This window comes from Cervus elaphus, chromosome 20 (assembly GCF_910594005.1).
Source record: "Cervus elaphus chromosome 20, mCerEla1.1, whole genome shotgun sequence".
NCBI lineage: Eukaryota > Metazoa > Chordata > Mammalia > Artiodactyla > Cervidae > Cervus > Cervus elaphus.
The window spans coordinates 89,393,629-89,417,826 of NC_057834.1; the positions used below are offsets into that span (position 1 = coordinate 89,393,629).

At 40.7% G+C, this 24,198-nt stretch overlaps 1 protein-coding gene and 1 pseudogene across 1 annotated transcript in view; one reads left to right on the top strand and one right to left on the bottom strand.

Annotated features, from left to right (window-relative positions):
- ST6GALNAC5 (ST6 N-acetylgalactosaminide alpha-2,6-sialyltransferase 5) overlaps positions 1-24,198 on the bottom strand; it is a 199,214-nt gene that overhangs the window by 112,288 nt on the left and 62,728 nt on the right. The window lies entirely within an intron of this gene.
- Positions 2,619-24,198, top strand: part of LOC122678283 — an 82,758-nt pseudogene continuing 61,178 nt past the window's right edge.

Sequence of the window (24,198 nt, forward strand, 5' to 3'; positions counted from 1 at the left end):
GGACCTCAGGAACAAGAGGCCCAGAACAGGCATGTGTCACAGCTAGGAGACGCCTGTCTAGTCCAAGCATTTGATCTTACACATGAGGAAACTGGAGCTCGGAGGGACCAAAGGACTCCTTCAAGGTCACAGAGCTAGTTAGTGGAAGAACTTGGAAGCGCCCCTCCTGGGGTCCCAGCTCACAGCTTCTGCTCCCACTCCAGTCCCACTCACCGTGGGCCAGCATCACGGCTGGCAAGGAGCATCTCTGATGCCAAAGTGAGGTCCAGACAGACACATAATGTCTTCTCCCCTGCTCTCCCAGTTCTCAAATAAAATCTGATTGTTGGAGAGAGCTAAAGTTGGCTTTGGGAAAAACTAATTCCAATTCTTAACTCCCATGAGAACAGTGAAGATTTTTGTCTCTAATGTACAGGCCGTCCTATCCTGGATATGATTAGTAGGGAGCGGTAAGCAACTGGTGCCTCAGAGGCCCTCTTCCTTTGTGGCTGAGCACAGACCCAGCAACACCCCTCAGGATGTGGCTTACAAGAAATGGCAGATATGTTTCCTGGAACATATCTGTCTAGACTCAGATGGCAGCTGCTAGGCCATGAGCTCTAGAGAATAAGCAGTCCAAGCATCAACCTGGCACAAGGCCTGGCAGATGGAAGACATTCAGTATGTTGGTTGGATGAGTCCAAAAAGTGTCACTCATGCCGGTGACCACACTGTCACAGGATATTCAGGAGAATACGAAATGGCTCAGTAATAGCTGCCCTTTAACAAATGAAGATGAGGTTGAAAATGAATCGTCTAAGCTTATGGTTCTTGATATGTTTTTGGAGTAAGGAAATCAGACACATACTTTGTCAGAATCACTGTAGTGGAAATAGTTACGTGGGTGGACGGGAAGGAGAGTAAGAAGTATATTCTTATTTATCATCTTATTTAACTAGTGTTAGCATATATTCTTATTTTAATAGTTTTGTTTCTCTCTTTCCTCACTCATTAGCAACTCAGGATGACCTGGACTTTCTGACACTGGAATCTGGCACCATTCTGCAATTTTGTGCTCTGGAGCTTGATATGAGACCTAAGGCTCTCATTCACTCTCTCTCTTTCTTACTGGCCAGTTTTCTTTCTGTGGTGGGAGGTTGGTTCTGTGGAGAGAAATCAGGGAGCTGACTGCTAAGATAGGATGAGCTTACAGGAGGCAGAAACCTCTAAGTCCCACTCCATGGCCCCTTGCTGGCCCAAATTCCTTTAGGATGGGATAATGTGGCCAAGTTACAATCAACAAAATGTGGGAGGAATTGTCATGAGGGTACTTCCTGGCCCCCATAGGCACTTGGAACAAACCTTTAGCTCTCTCCTTTTTTTTCTTTTTTAAAGTTTATTCTATTGAAGTATAGTTGATTTACAGTGTTATGTTAGTTTCTGGTATACAGCAAAATGATTCAGTTATATATGTATATATATATGTGTGCATATGTATTTTAAAATATTCTTTTCCATTATGAATGGAATTATTGAATGTAGTTATTGAATGAGTTACTGAATGCAGTTCCCTGTGCTATACAGTAGAACCTTGTTGTTCATCTGTTCTCTGCATAAGAGCTTGCATCTGCTAATCACAGAATCCCAATCCATCCCTCTCCCATCATTCTCCTGCCTGGCAACCACACGTCTGTTCTCTATGTCTCTGTTAGCACCCTCTTCTCCTGACACAGCAAGTTTGCAGGCTACAGGATAGAAAAGGGTCATCTGACTCATTTTGGACTTTGAGTGCAGAATAAACCTCAGTGTGTTAAAAAATTTACTTGTTAGGTTTATTTGTTACTGAAGCATAGTCTATCCTGACCTTTCCTCTGATTTATCAAGCCCATTTCATCTGAGGATGACACGTTGGAGGTGGGGGGCAGGCAGGATGCAGGACAGGAGGCTTCTGTGAATTCAACATTTTGCATTTGTTTAGAGATCCTCCTCTGTTTGTCCGATCCTGTTATCGCAAAGATTCGGACCAACTTAACGACTGAACAATTCCTGCTATCCTGCTTAGAAATATGAATTTGTCTGCACAGGATGGAGGGATTTGAGGAGAATTTATACACAAGCCCAAATTTTCTCTTTTGGTCCTAGTTTCCCCTGTGTTCCTTTTTTTTTTGCTAAAAAACAAAAACAAGCAAACAACCCCCCCCCCCCAAAACCTATTATAAAATAAAAGATAAACTTTCTGGATATTTAAATACTTCAGATGGTAAACTTTCAATAATTTTATAGCTTTTTAATCATCATGCCCTTTTAGCTTTAACAATCCCTCATTTAAAATTACTAATTTTCCTTAAGAAAACAGGGGAAACACTTCATGACATTGATCTTGGCAGTGATTTCACAGACCTGACAACAAAAACATTGGCAACAAAAGCGAAAATAGCCAAATGGAACTACATCAAACTAAAAATTCTTCTGCAGAGCAAAGAAAACAATCCTATCTCCCATCTCATTGTCTTTTTCCTACTGAAAGTTTTCATCCCCACTATCTCCCTCTTAGTTACATAACCTCATGATTAATCATTTTAATGTGCAGATTAATTCTGGGTCTTCATGTCCTGTCCTTCGCTGACATAAATGAAGGAATGAAGGAAGAGAAGATACCAATTAAATCATTTACCTCTCCTCTCCCAAGAGATTTTTAAATTAGATATTTCAAGGCAAAGAAATCAAACCCCCTTGCCATTGATCAAGTCATATTAAAGCCTTAGATTGCCACCTGGTACATATTGCTTGACTGCTCAAAATTATGGATTTAGGTCTCTACAAAAAAGGCATCTACTTCAGTTAAGTGTTGGTTCAGTTATGAGCTGACCAAGTACTCCCACGTACCATGTCTGTGTCAGCTAAAGCAGGGACTGCAGTGTCCCTCACAGGGCAAAGGTTCACAGTACAGGTACCCACTTCACAATCCCCAGCTGTAAGGCATCAATTCCTGCAATGGCAGTCATTCAAAATGTTGTAATTAAACCATCATTAATTAGGTCCTAAAACATTCTTATTACTACTAATGTGGTGTCATCACAAAAATACTGCCAATGAATCATCAAATGCATTGAAAACAAAATGTGAAGATGATGATGAAGACTACAATAATTTGTTATCTAGCCTTGATGCAGGTAACATGCATACTTGGTTTTGAATCGATTGTACTGAGATTAAACATGCATGCTATGTTTTAGAAAAATAGCATTTAATGAGCATATAAGGTTACCATATTTTTCAATTAAAAAAAGATACCAACTGAATTTCAGACTACAATACCTGAAATAAAAACTAATTGTCCTCTTGAAAAAATAAAGTTGCGGATTCACTTGAAATAGCCAATGAAATAAATGTCTGGGTCCAAGGTGGAGCTACCCCTGCCTGGTATGCCAGGTCAGCAAACTGATAAAGGTAACTTTCAAGTCCAGAGAAAAGTTTCATCTGACCAGAAACACAATGTATCCTGTCAACCAATTCCCACATACCAAGCCAATTCAGGGTTCTGTACGTATTTCCTTTTCCCTTGTTCATTTTCTCTTCTTTATTTATTATTCTTTATCCTATAAAAGCATCCTGCCTTCCAGCCCATGATGAAGTTCTCTGGACCCTGGCAAATGGAGGCTGCTTGCTTCATGAAGTGTTAAATAAAGTTTGTTCGTATCATCTAAATTGTCTTTAATTATTTTAAAAGAGCTTAATCTCTACTTATTTCCTGCCACATGATAGAGGAAATATGTTTTTAAAGCTACAAGATACAATTTCTAGGTCAGAATTATTTATATTATAATCAACTTAGATATATAAAATATTATTCATCCTAACCTTCAGTTAATGTCTAATAAAAATAGGCAAATTCATTTTTATGGAATTGAGCTGCAGATGAATGGATAAGAAAGCAGTGGTATATATACACAATGGACTATTACTCAGCTATTAAAAAGAATACATTTGAATCAGTTCTAATGAGGTGGATGAAACTGGAGCCTATTATACAGAGTGAAGTAAGCCAGAAAGAAAAGCACCAATACATATATATGGAATTTTTAGAAAGATGGTAATGATAACCCTATATGTGAGACAGCAAAAGAGACACAGATGTATAGAACAGTCTTTTGGACTCTGTGGAAGAGGGTGAGGGTGGGATGATTTGGGAGAATGGCACTGAAACATGTAAGTTATCATATGTGAAATGAATTGCCAGTCCAGGTTTGATGCATGAGACAGGGTGCTCGGGGCTGGTGCACTGGGATGACCCAGAGGGATGGGATAGGGAGGGAGGTGGGAGGAGGGTTCAGGATGGGGAACACATGTACACCCATGGCGGATCCATGTCAACGTATGGCAAAACCACTACAATATTATAAAGTAATTAGCCTCCAATTAAAATAAATAAATTTATATTTAAAAAGAGGCAAATTCAGGAATTCTGGGCATGATTTCATTTTTATTCTCATTACTGTCTTGCTAATAAATGTGTGTGTGTGTGTGTGTGTGTGTGTGTGTGTGTGTGTGTGTGCTCAGTCGCGTCCGACACTTTGTGACTCCATGGACTGTAGCCTGCCATGCTCCTCCCTCCATGGGATTATTCTGGCAAGACTACTGGAGTGGGTTGTCATTTCCTTCTCTAGGAGATCTTCCTGATCCAGGGATTGAATGCAGGTGTCCTTTGTCTCCTGCATCGGCAGGTGGATTCTTTACCACTGAGTATCTGGGAAGCTCTGTTGCTAATAAATACAGTTATGAATTTTAATTGTTCCCCAAGGTTAGAATCATGGATAATTGAGTAAGCAAAACTGTGTCTGAGTTTGGATCAAAATTCTACAGGCCTAGAATTTCATAAGAGGAACTGGACTCAGCTAGCACTTTAGAAACCAGGTCGCCCCAAAACCGAGTTCCCCTGACAAGTATGATTAACCTCTCTATCCAAAACCTAATTGCCTTTCTTGTCCGGCTCCTGTTCCCCTCAGGATTGAGAAGCATCAAACAAAAGGGGTGATTGAAATTGAACAGGACTCTGTGAGTCCCTCCCGTGTACAAAAGCCCCTGTGTATCCCCCACCTTTTCTTGTTTATAGAAAAAGATTCTACTCTTCTATGCCTTACTTGAGTTTCAAAGAGCAGACTCAGATGGTTACTAATTAGAGAAATGATGATATGCAGAAACAAAGGAAAAGCAATTAAGAAAGATAGCTTGAACAATAGTTCAATGATAGGACAGTCTTCCTCAAGGAATATACACAGCAATCAGATGCATACCTTTGGGTTGTTATGCAGAAACTAAGACCCCTGACCAGGTACAGGATGGTGATTATATGCTGATCTCAGTCTGGTTGGAACCTGAAAGTTGATGACTGAGGTTCCTGAAATACCACCTTGTCACCTAACCACCACCACCCAGTCAAAGGAAAGTCATGCACCCTGCAACCCTCACTCCAAATACTGCATTTAAAAACCCTTCCCTGAAAACCATAGGGGAGTTTGGGTCTTTTGAGCATGAGCTACCAGTTCTCCTTGTTTGGTGCACTGCAAATAGACACTGTACTTCCTTCACTGCAACTTTGTGTCAATCGATTGGTTATGCTGGGTAGCAGGCAGGTGAACCCAAGTTTAGTTCAGTAACACTTCCACACACGAATTTATATCTACTTAATTTTATAATTTGGTAGGAGACCAACCTATCCATTCAGGGGTAGGCACACCCATTTGAAAATAGTTGTTAACATGTTCAAAAAAATACATGTGTGCTTATCGTTGTGTACATTGAATGCACCATTAAATTTAGACACAAAAATGAAAAATCTGAAATCACTTAAATTCCTAGGTAAAGTCATTTAAAATATTAAAATTAAACAACTTAAACTTTTTATCATCCACAAACCATTCTGGCCCACTCTTGCAAAAATAGCTCACAAGGCAATTTGGGTTGGAGGCATTTTTCTTCTTTAACTCTTCCAAGTGCAGCTTTGAATTAGCATGTTCAATAAAGCAAGTAACACTTCCACTTGATTGCTTGAAACCATTCTTGACCCTCATTTCATTCTAGTTGGAGGTAATTACTTGCTGCTAATGCAAAGTGCTAAAGACAGCCTTAAATTCTGTTGAATTATTATGTAGATTGGGAATCAGACCTCTCCAATTTTTCTCTTAAAACAGCACCATAACTCTAATTTCTACTTTGTCAGACTCAAAAGTCAACCTACTTTGAGTGAAAACTTCTTACTTAAAATAAGATATTGATCTTGGACCTGGTGGGAGAAATGGGTGAAATTCTTTGGAAATTAAGCCAGGAGTGAATGTCAGTAATAGGAGAGGTGAAGTATATACTTTCAGGATCTAATACACATCAGCTTTTATCCTTTTTTTTTTTTCAAACTTGTGGTACTGAAAATACAAGACTGCATAGGCAATCTAAGTAGCAACTCCAAATGTAATCAGAGTCACTGATAATTTTGTTGTTTTATCTGAGTCTAGATGAAAACTCTGAATATCAACTCATTTAAATTCAAATCAATCATTGCTGTATACTAAGACGGATTAAAAGTATTTACGGTAAAATGGAACAGGGTTTCTCTTTGCCACATTCCTGGAATCAATAAAAAAAACAACAGTAAAAGGCATTTTTTTTCTGTGAATACCTAAATGACTTCATAACCATTACTCCACTCAGGAAAAATGATTCTTATAGCACAGTGAGGGGGAGAGAATGCTTGGCTTCTATTAAGACTCATGGAGATTGGGATGCAAAGTTCAGTTGTCAGGAAAGAAGCAGTTGCCACAAGCCTGGAGAACTGGAGGAAAATTTACTAATTAGTTTTTCCTAAACCAAGAAGCTTGCTGTTTTACTCTCCTTCCTTCATTAAAAGTAAGGCATAGGATCATATACCTAACAAGGATAAATGAACTATCTTCCAAAATTAAAAAAGATGACAAGTGCAATAGCATAACCTTAAATATACGGGGTTGTGCATTCTTTACTTTAAAATTTAAGTCTACAAAATGTTGAAAACATCACACTTGAAAAATTGGGACTGGCGGGAGATGATTTATCAACTCCATTCCTCTGGGGAGGGCAGGCCCCAAGCACATTTCCTAAGGCATCCCTACTATTTTCTGTTTTCTAAAATTATGCTTCTGGTCTAATCAAAATACTACTTTGACACAGACTTTTTAATCTTCCTTTTTTTCTTCCACAAAATCACCTCAGGTATCACAAATCCACTTTATTGGAAACCATAATCTTGTACTTAAAGAACAACTCAGTGTTAACCCCAGGCCCTCGGGACACCTTTAATCAGGTTTAGGTGAGTCCTGATATCTTAGAATGCCTGATGGGGCTTGAGTCAGTAAGGAGGGTTTTATAGACCCTCTCTGTGTAGGGCCCACACTCCAGCCACTTTACCCTGTGACTGGCATGGCCCTGGCACTTCTGCTGGGTCAGGAGGGAATCCACCCGTCCCGGTTTCCCAGGAGAACCACTCCAAGCAGGGCCCAAGCTGCCCAGCACCCCCAAGGCAGGAGCGGCACCATCTGTCTTGAGCTTCCAGGTCTCTCTCTTTTTTTTCTTTTTTTCAAAAGATCATCAGATGTTCGCCTAAGTTGGTTTTCCTCAATTCGCTAAGCTTCAAATGCAAGGAAAAGACAATTTTTCCTCAGGTGAATTCTGGGGAGAAAAAGCTATAACTTTAGATCCAATGCTGATCTGAAAACAAATGCTGGGGAAGACAAACTAGGGGAGAGGAGCAGAGAGCAATTTCCAAGGAAAATCAGCATCATTAGGCTGATGCTAAAATCTCCTGTGAACCTTAAAGCCTACCCTTAATGAAGGAAGCTGCTTTCTAGGGAATGTGCTAGCTTACATCCGCAAATGAATTCGTTTGGAAGGATGGTTTTTCAATTTACAATTCACTCATCCATTCATTTGTTGGTCAGTGAGTACATATTGGATACTTGTATTTGCCAGACTCTGTGTAAGGCCCTGGGGATACACAGCAAGCAAATGGACTAAAATCTCCACCTCCGTGTGGCTCACATTCTCATGGATGAAGAGAGGGTTCAAAATAAACAATTAGAGGAATAAGTAAAGAAAGATAGAAAGGGGGAAATTTAATTTATTCTTGGTACATTAAATACTTTTCGATCTCAGCCTTTTGGGCTTGTAATTAAACAAAAATTCTCTGCTAAACAAAGCTTTCTATTTTTCATAATGAATATCACATTTCTTAGCTCCAGATCATCTTGACCTATAAACTACTAGCTGTGAAAGTGACCCGATGGCCATCTATTTCTCCCTTTTAAAAAATGAAAGCAATTGCACGGGAATTGTTGCCAGTGTTCTCAGACAGAACCAGAACACATTTACTTCTGGATTTCTGGCCCCCTATATCAGGGGAAGCACATGTGCACCCTACCAGGATGAAACCTCTCGCCTTGGGCAGCCTTAGGGTAAGAGAAGCAGCAGCGGGGACACACAGGACTCCTTGCTTTTGATCCATCTACACTCAAAACTCTTGTTTTCCTCAGCACGTGACCACGAAATGAATTACCTGCTGGACACCCACAATCCTCCTGTTGCACCCTGTGTGTGCAAACTCACACCCTACTTTTGTTAAAGAACACAGTAGTCAGGTATACTCCAGAGAAAGTCCACACCATTTGAAATGTGTGTGACCGGAATCTTGGCAGCTATCATGTCTTCATATTTTGGAACTGGTTTCCGTAAGCTAGATGTAATATCTTGTCACAACAATGAATGAAAAGCATTAATTATCTACTAAGACGTCAGGGGAAAGAAAAAAAAAAAAACTTACAGTTAAATTCTCATGTTACTTGTGTCTGATGATTCATGGTTGGAATTAGATAGCCTTCTCCCCAACCTGCTGGAACAGCGGTCCCCAATCTTTTTGGCACCAGGACCAGTTTCGTGGAAGACAATTTTTGCACAGACTGGGGTGGGAAGGGGGATGGTTTTGGGATGATTTAAGCATTTTATATTTATTGTGCACTTTATTTCTATTATTATTACATCAGCTCCACCTCAGATCACCAGATATCAGAGACTGGGGACTCCTGTGCTAGAAAGTTGTGGTGTTGAGGGAACCTGGGTTTAGAAGTACTTTAGGACTGCCTGCTGTAGGCACTGTTATTATGTTGATGATAATGTGAACTTCTCAGCATGGGAAATTATATGACACAAAGATAAAATCAGATTTATTTTAGAAGGAGCTGTCAAGTAACTTTACTGAATACTGCCGGTTACATGTTCAGTGCAAACCACTGAGCACAACACTGTATATTTAAGAAGGAACAGAGGTAGTAAGTATCTAAGCGGCTTGTGTGCTACAAGAAATTACACAACGTCTTACCCATCACCCAAGCTCACAGAGTTGATAATCCTGACGTTTGGTCAGCCACAGTTTCTGTAATTTGCCTCCAACTGCTACTTAACTAAAGTTGTGCCCAGTAATGACAATTTTTAGTTAACACTCACAATAAAAATGCTAATTTTTTGAGGCTCCAAAAAAAGTTTTCAGTGAATCTCTACAAGCATAACTAAGTTCTAGCCATCCAGTGAAACCGGCTATGATTGTCAGACCTACGATTTTTGTGTTTGTGTTTTATTTTTGTTATGAACCCCAAAAGACAGGTGACAGAAAGGTGAGGAGCCAGAGAAGGCAAAATGGATGCACTCCAAAGCTTGTAACTAAGGTTGGCATGAAAGCGAAAGGTGTTTGCAGCTGCCACTACGGTATGGACCTTACCGTCATTTTCATTGAACTTGATTGAGATGAGGGAGTTAGAAGAGAGGCAGCATGGGTCCAGCAGACCTTTTCCAGCTGCAGCAAAAGACCAGATTTTAATTCCCAGTTTACCTCTTACTATGTAACTTGCCCAAGTTATTATATTTCTAAGGATCTCAAGTTTCATCACCCTGAAGGAGCCAGGTGACATCGCTTCTAAGGTCCCTTCCATTTAATACAGGTTTAAAATAGTCTGTCATAAAAAGCACAGTAACATGAGTTTGTGTGAGCTAACATTTATTCATTTTTTTGTATGTACAAGCACCACATTGTGCTCCATTATATCAGTCTTATTTATTTATGAAGACTTGGAGAGTCTCCCCTAAGATGGTGGAGGAACAGGACGGAAGATCACTTTCTCCTCAACAAATTCATTGAAAGATCATTTGAACGCTGAGCAAATACCACAAAACAACTTCTGAATGCTGGTGGAGGACACCAGGCACCCAGAAAGGCAGCCCATCATCTTTAAAAGGAGGTAGGACAAAATATAAAATAGAAAAAGAGAGACAAAAGAGTTAGGGACAGAGACCCATCATGGGCAGGGAGTTGTAAAAGAGGAGAAGTTTCCAAACACCAGGAAACCGTCTCATCAGCAGGTCTCTGGGGAGTTTTGGATTCTCAGAGGGCAACATAACCAGGAGGAAAAAATAAATAAATAAAACCCACATATTACGTGCCTAACTGCAACTCCCAGCAGAGAAGTAGCCCAGATGCTAGCGTCCGTCACCAGCAAACAGGGCTGAACAGGGAGGCGCGGGATGCATTGTTTAGGGTAAGGACCAGGCCTGAATGCCCTGAGGACAATCTGAGTGAGCTAATATCAGATAGCAACCCAAACCGTGGGATAGCCAGAGGGAGAGAGAGAGAGGAAAAAAAAAAAAAAAAGGCGAAAGTGCGCGCGAGAACTTTTCCCAAAAAGCTCTAACCTAAGGCACTGCCAGGCTGCAAAGGACTGGGCGAATACAAGAGGAGAGCTAGCTGGCAGCGGACTGGCCCATCCCCCTCTGGAGGATGGGAGGCAGGTGGGCGACAGCTAGAGCCGGAAGGCTAGGGGCAAACTCGGCCCCAGAGATGGCATCCCCTACCAAACTGCGAGCAGGCTCCCAGTTGCTAACCAAGTCTTCCTGGGATCCTGGACAGTTGACATCTGCCAGGAAGGTCGCAGCCAGAGATCAGCTCCTCAGAAGAGACACACACGGCACACCTAAGATGGTGCTCCTGCTGCACACCCAGGAAACCGAGTGGCCGGGACTGGGGAGGTGATAAGATGCACTGCACTTGGGGAGAGTGCCCTCGCCAAGCATCTGGTCACCTGAGCTGCTTGGCCCTGGGAAGGGCACAAAATGCAGGCCCAACTGAGTCTGCGCCTTTGTGGAGTACCCAAGAACCTGAACCTGAGCAGCATAGATCTGAGAAGTGCACACAACCCAGGGCCCGCCTCAGACAGTTCCCGGCAGAGCAATCTGGAGCCTGAGCAGCGTAGTCTGGGAAAGCACACACGCTGTGAGCGGGGGCAAACCCAGTGTGACCCAGACTCTGCGAGCACTCCCCACGCACGCCAGTGATATTTGTTTGCAGCGTCCCTTCCTCCCCGCAGCACAACTGAACAAGTGAGCCTAAATAAATGACCACCTTCACCCCCTTGTGTCAGAGGGGAAGTTAGATACTGAAGAGACTTGCAAACAGAGGAAACCAAAATAAACATAGAAGAGGGAGCAGCTTTGGAAGTGACGGGTGCAACAGATTAAATCCCTGTAGTTAGCACTGGCTACACTGGAAGGGACGTATAGACCTTGAGAAGAAGTGTAAGCTGGAACAAGGAACTATCTGAAACTGAACTGACCCCATACTGCCCTCAACAGCTCCAGAGAAATTCCTAGATATATTTTGCTATTATCATTTTTAATTTTTTAAATTAAAAAAATTTTAAGTTCTTTATTACTCCTTTAATTTTCATTTTTAAAACCTACTATTATGTTGCAAGAAAAAAAGACACTATTTTTAAAGCAAATTTCGTATTTTTTAAAATAACTTTTGTGATTTTGTTTTATTTGTTTTTTTTAATATTGTATTTTTGAGAGTCTAACCTCTACTCTAGATTTTTAATCTTTACTTTTTGGTATTTGTTATCAATTCTGTACCTTTAAGAATCCAATCTGCAGTACCCATTTTTACTTAGAAGTGTGATTACTGGCTTGGTTGCTCTCTCTCCCTTTGAATCTCCTTTTTCTCCCCTAGGTCACCTCTATCTCCTCCCTCCCCTTCTCTTCTCTACTTAACTCTGTGAATCTCTTTGGGTGTTCTGGGCTGTGGAGAGCACTTAGGGAACTGATCACAGGCTAGACTGGTCTCTCTCCTTTTGATTCCCCTCTTTCTCCTCCTGGTCACCTCTATCTCCCTCCTCCCTCTCCTCTTCTCCATGTAACTCTGCGAACCTCTCTGGGTGTCCCTCACTGTGGAGAATCTTTTCACCATTAACCTAGATGTTTTATCATTGGTGCTGTATAGATAGAGAAGTCTTGAAGCTACTGTAAGAATAAGACTGAAAGTCAGAGGAAGGAGGCTTAAATCCAAAACTTGAGAACACCATAAAACTCCTGACTCCAGGGAACATTAACTGACAAGAGCTCATCCAAAAGCCTCCATACCTACACTGAAACCAAGCTCCACCCAAGAGCCAACAAGTTTCAGAGCAAGACATACCACGCTAATTCTCCAGCAACGCAGGAACATAACCCTGAACACAAAAATACAGGCAGCCCAAAGTCACACCAAACCCATAGACACCTCAAAACTCACTACTGGACACTTCAGTGCACTCCAGGGAGAAGAGATCCAGCTCCACCCACTGGAACACCGATGCAAGCTTCCCTAACCAGGAAACCTTGACAAGCCACTCGTTCAACCCCACCCACAGGGAGGAACCTCCACAATAAAGAGGAACCACAAACTTCCAGCATACAGAAAGGCCACAGAGTTAAGTAGAGAAGAGAAGGGGAGGGAGGAGATAGAGGTGACCTAGGGGAGAAAAAGAAGATTCAAAGGGAGAGAGAGCAACCAAGCCAGTAATCACACTTCTAAGTAAAAATGGGTACTGCAGATTGGATTCTTAAAGGTACAGAATTGATAACAAATACCAAAAAGTAAAGATTAAAAATCTAGAGTAGAGGTTAGACTCTCAAAAATACAATATTAAAAAAAACAAATAAAACAAAATCACAAAAGTTATTTTAAAAAATACGAAATTTGCTTTAAACAAGATGAAAAGGCAGAGAAATATTCAGCAGGTAAAGGAACATGATAAAAGCCCACCAAACCAAACAAATGAGGAGGAGATAGGGAGTCTACCTATTTATGAAGACTTCAGGGCCTAATAATCATAACAATACTGACAACAACTAGCATTTATTGAACACTTATTTCATGCCAGGTTTTATACTAATGGGTTGACTTTACCTGAACTCAGAAATCCCTCTTCTCTAATATGTGGTCACCACAGCCACATCTTCTGTATCTTGTCTCCAACTGCTCTTTAAATTAGAGCTGTGCCTAGTAATAGCAACTGTAACCAATACTCATAGTTAAATTGCTAATTCTATTACATGCCTCAAATATAAGTTTTAGTGAACTATACACGTGTAACTAACCTACAACTCAGTGAAGCTGGCTGTGGGTGCCAGTCTTATGATTTCTGAGTTGTACATGCATTTGCATGTACATAATTAAATAATCACAGTGACACTATGAAAGTGGTACTCAGATTATTCTCAGTTTCAGATAAGGAAGTGGAGAGGTTAATTAACTTAAGCAAAGTCATTCAGCAGGTAGGTGGCAGTTAAATCCCGGGTCTTCCATTCACTGGAATATAAATTCCATGATGGTAGCAACCATGTCTGTCTCGTTTGCCTCTGCCTCTCCAGTGCCTACAGCAGGGCCTGACATATAGCAGGTGATCAATAAATACATGTGGAATGAGTGAAGGGTTAACTCTTACCCCTTACTCTCAACCACACTGCCAGATACATCACATAGTCAGCCCTCCCAGTGATCTTGTAAGAGACAGCAAGGAAGGCCCTAGTGGTGAGCACAGGTAGATTAGCATCATTTCTTTCATCTCTGCTCCTGGAAAACCAAGTGAAACTGTGCATATTTTGTTGGCCTTAAGACCCTTCCTTTTGCACAAAGGATGATAGAACTGTGGAGTATTTGTGTCAGGGAGCCCAAGTGGATGAGCCTGCTTCCCTTGGCCTTTGCTCTGGAAATGGTATTCCCATTGACAGTGGGTCCTGATTTTGTAAGGAAAAGTCAGCTGGTTGATTAGTTGTATGAGTGACCATCTCTTGTAGGAGTTCTGATTCGTTTTCATCATGCCTCTGCCTTTGGACCATGAATAAGATTGTCTTGCTTTTCTATCACCAAAACTGTTTACCTGTTAATATATTTCCAGCCCTAACAGAAGAGAAATGAGAAGGGAGATGGCTTGAGTGTCCCAGTGACACTCAACTTGCTATCACTAGTGCTGAGCAGGGCCATCCATCCCTTAAGAATTGACAGAGTGTCCCTGAGATAAAGTAGACGCTCTGGCTGAAGCCACGAGTGCTCAGAGTCAGCCATGTCCATCTAGAACACAAGAAAGCAAAGGCAGCCTCCTGGAGGAAGGATTTGCTCCCAGTTGAAAACATCTGGCTCTGTGGAATCCAAGAGGGTTGATTGTTTAGTAAATATTTCATTAGGAACATCAGCTGTGGAATTTGGATGCTTAAGTGTTGCAGATAATTAAATGTAAATAATTAAAAATTAATAACGTTTGAAATATTAAGCATAATGAGGCAGCCGGTATCATATAAGAAGGGATCCACTCATCCTGAAGATTTGCTGGCCGCCTTCAGGGCTGGGTCACAGCAGAGATGGCTTGCCTCAGTTCCTGATAGTTTCAGGGATGCAGCGCTCCACTCCAACTTGGCAAAAGGCACTCACTACCAACAGATGTCTTCTGGTCCACACCACTGTAGTATGCAGATCTTTCCAAAGGCTCTATCCAGAGCTGTCACTGGGGTGTGTGTGAGCGGGGGCAGGGGAGAGCCTGTAAACGTACTGCCAGAAATCACACTCGCAGTCAGAAGGTGCTAGAACTGAAACAAAGATGAATCCACATTTGTTTAGTGAATTATGTAATGGAAATAAGCTCCCTGGAGAGTTGTTCCATTTAGTCTTTTCTCTTGCTCTCTCTCTCTCATCTTCAATCATTTCCCTATTCCTCCCCAGTAGCTACTTCTCTTCATTCTAAAAATAATATGCTCAAGTGTTCCTCCTCGTACAAAGAGAATTCTCTCAACGTGTCTCCCTGTAAAAGCCTCTCCGCTCTCTTTTCTTTCCTCATCAAATTTCTTGAAAGAGTGGCGCACATTCCCTCCTCCCTCTCTGCAGCCCTGCTTCCCTGGTGTGGCAGCCTGACCCTGCCATCACCACGCCACACACAAGCTGCTCCCAGCAGTCACTGATGCTGTACTGCCCCATAAATCTAATGCTTTCTCTTTTTAAATATCTTTTTTAATTTATTCATTTCTTTATTTTTCTGACTGCACTGGGTCTTTGTTGCTGCATGTGGGTTTTCTCTAGTTGTGGCGCATGGGGGTCTACTTGCAGTACACAGGTTTCTTATTGAGGTGGCTTCTCTTGTTGCAGAGAAGGGCTCTAGGGCGTGTGGGCTCAGTAGCTTTGGCACATGGGTTTAGTTGCTCTGCAGCATGTAGAATCTTCCTAGACCAGGGATCAAACCCATGTCCCCTGCATTGGCAGGTGGATTCTTAACCACTGGGTCATCAGGGAAGTCTCAATGATCTATTAAGACTTCTCCATAGCATCTTATATTTGCAACTCTATTTTTCTGAAATCATTTTCTCCTCTGGTTTAAGCTCTAACATTTTCTCCTGATGCTCCATCTACCTCTCTGGTGACCAGTGTTTAGTTCCTGGCCTGCCCTCAAAGGTGAGCTTTTCCCCTACATTATTTTCTTCTCTATACAAGGGCCTGCAAATGCAAGTCCAACAGAGAGAAAGCCAGAAATATAAACACATGAAATAGATGGGGTAGGAGGGGTATAAGACAGTAGGGAGTGGTGCGGTCTGTGGTAAATGGATATTGTATACCCTTATGCTAACGGCATTCAAAATGGGATAGAGTCATTTTGATCTCTTCAGCAGCCTTACCAAGAGCAATGAATTATAAGCATAACTATTAATAGTCAGGTAGGACAGAGGAGAAAAAGGCATGATTCTTTTATGCTCTCTTCTAGTAAAGATGGGACTGATATCAGTATTAGGGATAGTTGCTGTTGGTTTTCTATTGGTTTTTCTTGTCATGGTACACAAAGAAGTAACAGCAACTGAGCACAAAGTACCTTGACCAGCTGAATGCACTCATTTTCTGTTTTTCTTTGCTTGTTGGGTGTTTGTCTTAGTACACTTGCTCTTTCTTTCTTTTCTTTTTTTTTTTTTTTACACTTGCTCTTTCTTCTTCAACTCATCAGACTCAACTCTTCCTCACACCACCTTCTATCAAGTTGTCAACCACTCTCTTTAAAAAAAAAATTATTGGGGGTTTAACATGGTTTTAGACTATGAATGAAGGAAAATATTTGCAAATTATTCAGCAGATAAGAGGTTAATATCCAAAATATATAAGGAACTCATACAACTCAACAGCAAAAAAACCTGAAACAATCCAGTTAAGAAATGGGCAGAGAAAATGAATAGGCATTTTTTGTTTTTGTTATTTTCAGAGGAGATCTACAAATGCTAACAGGCACATGCAAAAGTGCTCGACATCACTAATCAGTTGAGTTCAGTTCAGTTGCTCAGTCAAGTCCGACTCTTTGTGACCCCATGAATAGCAGCACGCCAGGCCTCCCTGTCCATCACCAACTCCTGGAGTTTACTCAAACTCATGCCCATCGAGTCAGTGATGCCATCCAGCCATCTCATCCTCTGTCATCCCCTTCTCCTCCTGCCCCCAATCCCTCCCAGCATCAGGGTCTTTTCCAATGAGTCAACTCTTCGCATCAGGTGGCCAAAGTATTGGAGTTTCAGCTTCAGCATCAGTCCTTCCAATGAACACCCAGGACTTATCTCCTTCAGGATGGACTGGTTGGATCTCCTTGCAGTCCAAGGGACTCTCAAAAGTCTTCTCCAACACGACAGTTCAAAAGCATCAATTTTTCAGCACTCAGCTTTCTTCACAGTCCAACTCTTACATCTATGCATGACCACTGGAAAAACCATAGCCTTGATCAGACAGACCTTTATTGGCAAAGTAATGTCTCTGCTTTTTAATACACTGTCTAGGTTGGTCATCACTTTCCTTCCAAGGAGTAAGTGTCTTTTAATTTCATGGCTGCAGTCACCATCTGCAGTGATTTTGGAGCCCCCCAAAATAAAGCCAGCCACTGTTTCCACTGTTTCGCCATCTATTTCCCATGAGGTGATGGGACCAGATGCCATGATCTTAGTTTTCTGAATGCTAAGTTTTAAGCCAACTTTTTCACTCTCGTCCTTCACTTTCATCAAGAGGCTTTTTAGTTCCTCTTCACTCTCTGCCATAAGGGTGGTGTCATCTGCATATCTGAGGTTATTGATATTTCTCCCGGCAATCTTGATTCCAGCTTGTGCTTCTTCCAGCCCAGCGTTTCTCATGATGTAGTCTGCATATAAGTTAAATAAGCAGGGTGACAATATACAGCCTCGACGAACTCCTTTTCCTATTTGGAACCAGTCTGTTGTTCCATGTCCAGTTCTAACTGTTGCTTCCTGACCTGCATATAGGTTTCTCAAGAGGCAGGTCAGGTGGTCTGGTATTCCCATCTCCTTCAGAATTTTCCACAGTTTATTGTGATCCACACAGTCGAACGCTTTGGCATAGTCGATAAAGCAGAAATAGATGTTTTTCTGGAACTCTCTTGCTTTTTCGATGATCCAGTGGATATTGGCAATTTGATCTCTGGTTCCTCTGCCTTTTCTAAAACCAGCTTGAACATCTGGAAGTTCTCGGTTCACATATTGCTGAAGCCTGGCTTGGAGAATTTTGAGCATTACTTTACTAGCGTGTGAGATGAGTGCAATTTTGTGGTAGTCTGAGCATTCTTTGGGATTGCCTTTCTTAGGCATTGGAATGAAAACTGACCTTTGCCAGTCCTGTGGCCACTGCTGAGTTTTCCAAATCAGGGAAATGCAAATCAAAATCACAAATTATCACCTCACACCTGTCAGAATGACTGTCATCCAAAGGACAAAAAATAACAAGTGTTGGTGCTCCTGCTAAGTCACTTCAGTTGTGTCCGACTCTGTGTGACCCCATAGACGGCAGCCCACCAGGCTCCCCCATCCCTGGGATTCTCCAGGCAAGAATACTGGAGTGGGTTGCCATTTCCTTCTCCAATGCATGAAAGTGAAAAATGAAAGTGAATTCGCTCGGTCGTATCCGACTCTTAGCGACGCCATGGACTGCAGCCTACCAGACGCCTCCATCCATGGGATTTTCCAGGCAAGAGTACTGGAGTGGGGTGCCACTGCCTTCTCCAAGTGTTGGTGAGAATGTGGAGAAAACAAAATGCTTGTGCACTGTTGGTGGGAATGTAAGATGGTGCAACCACTGTGGGAAACAGTGTCAAAGTTCCTTAAATATTGTTTTGGTATTTATTTGGTAAACAAAATTACCAGATTTTCTAGCAATCCTACTTCTGGGCATATAGCCAGAGGAAATAAAAATAGGATATCAAAGAGATAAACACATTCCTATATTCACTGTAGCATTATTCACAATAGCCAAGTTATGGAAACAGCCTAAATGTCCATCAACAGATGAATGGATAAAGATTATATGGAATATATACACAGTGGAATATTATTCAACCATGAGAAAGGAAATCCTGCCATTTACAACAGCATGGATAGAACTCGAGGGTATCATGCTACATGAAATAAGACAGAGAAAAAGAAATACTGCATAATGTCACTTATAAGTGAAACCTTAAAAAAAAATAAAGCCAAGCTCTTATAAACAGAGTAGAAAAGTGGTTGCCATGGGCTGGGTGGTGGTGGTGGGGGAAACAAGAAGTAGCTTGTAAAAGGGTATACATTTTTAGCTGTAATATCTATAAGACTTGAGGCGCTAATGTAAAACATCATGACTAGGGACTTCCCTAGTAGTCCAGTAGTTAAGACTCCACACTTCCAACGCAGGGGATGTGGGTTCTATCCCTGATTGGGGAACTGAGATCCCACATGGTATGCTCAGACCCTATGTATCAGGAGACGAATAAACAAACCAAACCCAAATCAAAACAAACAAAAAAAGTAGTAGTTACATTTAGGACTTCCCTGGTGGCACAGTGGATAGGAATCTGCCCACCAATGAAGCAGACACAGGTTGGATCCCTGGTCCAGGTAAACTCCACATGCCGTAGAGCAACTAAGCCCACACAGCACATCTGCTGACTCCACGAGCCACAGCTAAGGAAGCCCTTGTTCCTAGAGCCCGTGCTCCGCAAGAGAAGCCACCGCAATGAGAAGCCCGTGCTCCACGAGGATGAGTAGGTCCCTGCTCACTGCAGTTAGAGAAAGCCCATGCACAGCAATGAAGACCCATTGCAGCCCAAAATAAAATACATAAAAAAACAGTGACTGTAGCTAATAACACTGTATTGTATAACTGAAATTTGCTAAGACAGTAAAACTTACATATTCTCACCCCCCCAAAAAAAAATTATGGGAAATGTAATATGGTTTTTAACTGTGCTGATGATTTAATAAAATTTTTATTATTTTTATTAACATCCTGGTTACAAACTTATGGGTTTTGAGTGATTTGCCTCTTTCCTACTCCCCCCCACCCCATTCCTATTATTTTAATGTGTGAATTTGCAAAACTTTGGTCTTTCAGAAAACCTTTTATTGTCAAATCATCAAAAACAACAATCAAACAGAAATGACAAACAAAACCAAAAATCACCTGCAGGCTAGTTTAGGACCTCTGCTCTACAATTCCTCCTAGAGTGATCTTAATCCTTTTTTTTTTTTTTGGCTTCTATTAACTCCTGCTATGTTGCTGGTCCCCAGACCTATATCCGCCAGCCCAGGCCATCTCTAGAGAGGGAGATGATATTTGATGGTCTACAAAACGTCTCAATGTAGCATCTCCAAGGAATGTGTCCAGAATAAGCCTCTTAATGCTTTCCTTCATAACTCCCCCAGCCCCGCCAACAGTCACACAGGCACACACACAGGCTCAGCTTCCTGTTGTAAGTTGGCTTGTGACTTCAGACTCTTGTGACTTCAGAGTCTCTAGTCTTACCCATCTTTCACCCATCAGTGGGTCACAAAGTCCTATCAATTATTACTTTGGTTTTTTGTGTTTTTTTCTTTTCTTATTTCTTTTCTTTACAATTGAAGTATAGCTGATCTTCAATGTTGTGTTAGTTTCAGGTGTATAGCAAAGTGATTTAGTTATACATATCACATACATCTTTTTTTTTTTTTTAAAGATTTTTTAGCACAGGCAACTATACTCAATATTTTGTAATAAATAAGGGGAAAAATCAATTCTCACTTTGAAATAGATTTTACAGTCCACCGTTTTGCACTCAATTCTGCTCTCACTTCCCTTGTTGAAGATTTCATCTTTTGCCTGAAGAAATCCACTGTTTCTCTGGCTCCATCCCTTCTTTGCACCAATGTATATTACACACTGAGGTTTCAGACAGACTGAGAGATGGGAGATGAAATAAGCTCAGCTTTCAGAATCAGCCTTAGCTCTTCATGGGCCTTTCGGAAGGGAATAAGTTATGGGGATAAGTGTTATTTTTCAGCTAAATTGGAGAAGAAAAAAGCCAGACAATATCCTGAGAATCAACTAGATTTGATGGCTGTCAACAGTGAATGAGCCTGATTTTCTGAGCATAAAGCACTTAGGTGGTGGTTGGGAGACATATACTGAATGAAGGTTGGAACACAAGACACTGGTGCCTTAGGAACCTGGAAACTGCCTGCCCACTTCCCCTGCACCAATTTGATTTTGGATTCTATCTTAAAATCCTTCTATCAGCAAAGAGAAAGGAGGACCTGTCTCGTATTAAGTCACAGGATGTTTATTCTCCTTCTTGGGAGAATAAACATTGGACTGAATTTGGAGGATCTTCTGTATCTTGGAGGTGCCAGAGAACTGATGATGGAGTATGGCAATGCCTTTGTCAACAAGGGGATACTTTCTTTTCTAGTCATAACTTCTGCTTCTACCCAAAGGAAGCTCTCTGAGCCTGAAAGTGTTCAAGCATTAGTTAATTATGCTTAATAAATAAGTTATAAATTTTGTCTATGATTTTCAAATTTCCATTTGAAATGGTTATCTGAAGCAAATTTCTCTCCTTCAGAATTCACTCGCTAACTTTCAATTGAAAGTGAAAGTGAAGTCGCTTAGTCATGTCTGACTCTTTGCAACCCCACAGACTGTAGTCTACCAGGTTCCTCTGTCCATGGGATTTTCCAGGCAAGAATACTGGAGTGGGTTGCCATTTCCTTCTCCAGGAGATCTTCCCAATCAAGGGACTGAACCCGGATCTCCTGCATTGTAGGCAGACGGTTTACTGTCTGAGCCACCAGGGAACTTCCAATTACCTGACTGTTAATGAATAAGCTTCCCACCTAGCATGTACATTTTTTCATAACAGGGCCCTAATAACCTGTCCACTTTCAGCCCTCAACTCATTTACATAAGAACTGGCTGGAACCCACTGAGCCCTATGCTGTTTTTGGAACATATCCTATGTGCACCCTTTTTCTGCTTTTGCTTAGTTTTCCCCCTCTATCTGGAATGTCTTCACCTTGGTTCCTCCCATCATTCTTTGAGGTTCAGATTAATTATTTCCTCCTGCAGACCTTCCCAGTCCCTGAGCCCCCCACCCCCTTTAAAACTGGTATACGAGGCCTTTTTCTTCTAAATCTTACATTACATAGGAATTCAACCAATAATTATACCAATAAGGTATACTACATGGCCCTTCCAATACTTACTGTATCATTTCAGACTACAGTTCATTTTTTAAAGTTTATTATCTGTGTTAATTTCTTGATACTGACCATGATTCATAATCAATTCTGCATCACACTGGGCAATAAAAGGCCATATTCAATTATTAGATGTGATTCCCTGTCTCCTTTGCAGCTCCTCTTCTATAGAACTATTATTTATTGAATCTTCTCAGGGTTCTATTCTGAGTTCTTCTAATATCATATGTTTATGTTACCTATTTCTATGGATTTAAATAATATTTGCCTATTTACAACTTCCAAATATGCATCTTCAGTTGCAATCTTCATCTGGACTTCAAACTCATATAGCTAAGAACCAGCTCAGACATCTAAGACTGCATTCTTGAATGTCTCTAAATCTAGGAAGGGGAAGAAAAAGAGGAATTATTTTTTGAAAAGAAAATAACCCCTATATGAAAAGAAGACTTATCCAATGGTCCTAGACCCCCCACTTCTAAAAGGGCCTTGGAATCATCCAGTCCCATCCTCATTTGCAGATGAAAACTCACATCTTCTGGTACTAAGTCCTATGTTCTTTCCACTACAACACCATGTAACCTCTTCTTTGGGCCTCAGAAAGATCTTTGGTAGCTAAGATTCATTATCAGTAGCTCAACAGTTAATGTAACTTCAAAGATAAGACATAAACCTGAAAATAAATCCCCCAGATTTACTCCATTTGGACAATCTGGCAAATACTATTTAATTATCTTATCATGATACTCTCTAAGGGTTGACCTCACAGTGGGAACTAGTGCAAAGAAAGGCTTCCTTCTCCGTCAGACTCCAACAGCACATGCACACAATGTCTCAAATGGAAAACACCCTTCAGTGAAACTCTGCTAGTAACCTTTCCTCCAAGGGGAAACGCTCATTCCTAAGAAGAAGCAGGCCAACATTTTTGGTGTGTTTGTTTTCCTTATGCTATTTTAGAGTATGAACAACCAACGAAACTGCAAGTTTAGTTCTTACTTCGATTGAAGTAAGATTGAAGTTTGGTTCTTACTTCGATCTTACTTCGATTGCTTCAAATAAAATACAATGAATCAGATATTTGCTTTAAAGATTTGGGTATCAACAAAATAAAGAAAGTGATAGACTGGGACAGTATTTACAGTACATATGACAAAAGTGTAAAAGCTTAATTACATAATGAGCTTCAAGTTAATGTAAAAATGGTAAGATACTGCAAGTGTCAATGAACAAGTTACAAAAGTAGATGGTATAAGAACAAACACATATATGCAAAACTTTTAACCCAACTATAGGCTTTTATTGACTTTTTTTTTTTTTAATTAAGGATTTTTTTATGTCTGCAGAAGACAACCTTCCTATTACACTAGAGGAAATTTCAGAGTGCTTGTGGAAAGTGAAAAGTGAAAGTCACTCAGTCGTGTCTGACTCTTTGCAACTTCTGTCCATGGAGCTCTCCAGGCAAGAATACTGGAGTGGGGAGCCTATCCCTTCTCCAGGGGATCAAACCAGGGTTTCTCACAGTACAGGCAGATTCTTTACCAGCTGAGCTACCAGGAAAGTACTTAGGGAGTTAGGACTGATTTCTGGTTCTTTCCTGTATTAATAAATGACTGCTTAGAGTCTCCAGCTTTGGTGAGAAATTGGTATAACACCGCAAAGGGTTAGCATTAGTTGTACCTGAGATGTTATATACAAAGTCTGGCACAGAATCCACATTTTGTTAAGTGTAAGCTCATGAGAGTAAGACCTAATTTTATTCATGTCTGTACTCCCAGGGGCTAGATAGTGCCTGACCTTTTCAGATATTTAATAATAATAGTAATAATAATTCTTGAATTATATTGCATCAAAATGATTTGAATTACCACCTTACAATAAATTTTTTTTACAAATCCCAAATGTTTTACTGTAAATACTAAGATCAAAGGTCTTAAGTTGTTGTGTTAACTTTACAATTCAATTTTTCAACATCTGAAAAAATTTTCCTTTTCAAAAGAAAAAAAGAGAATTAACCAAGGAATTGAAATCATAATAACCAACTAATACAACACCAGTTTTACTCCTAAATAATTAAGGTTACTTCTGATAATTTGACAATTTAGCACTTCACAGAAGAAGTAAATTACCAACCTACACCTTTACATATACATATTTATTCAATTCAACAAGAGTATGCAATGCCATATTGCCACTAGTGATAATTTATTCCTAAATAATAATTCCTGAATAGAGCTCTGCTTTATGGGTCTTTGGTGAGAATTTTAAAAAATGAATTCTGCATGAGAGATGATATTAAAAAGGGAAAAACCCATGATTTGATTTCCC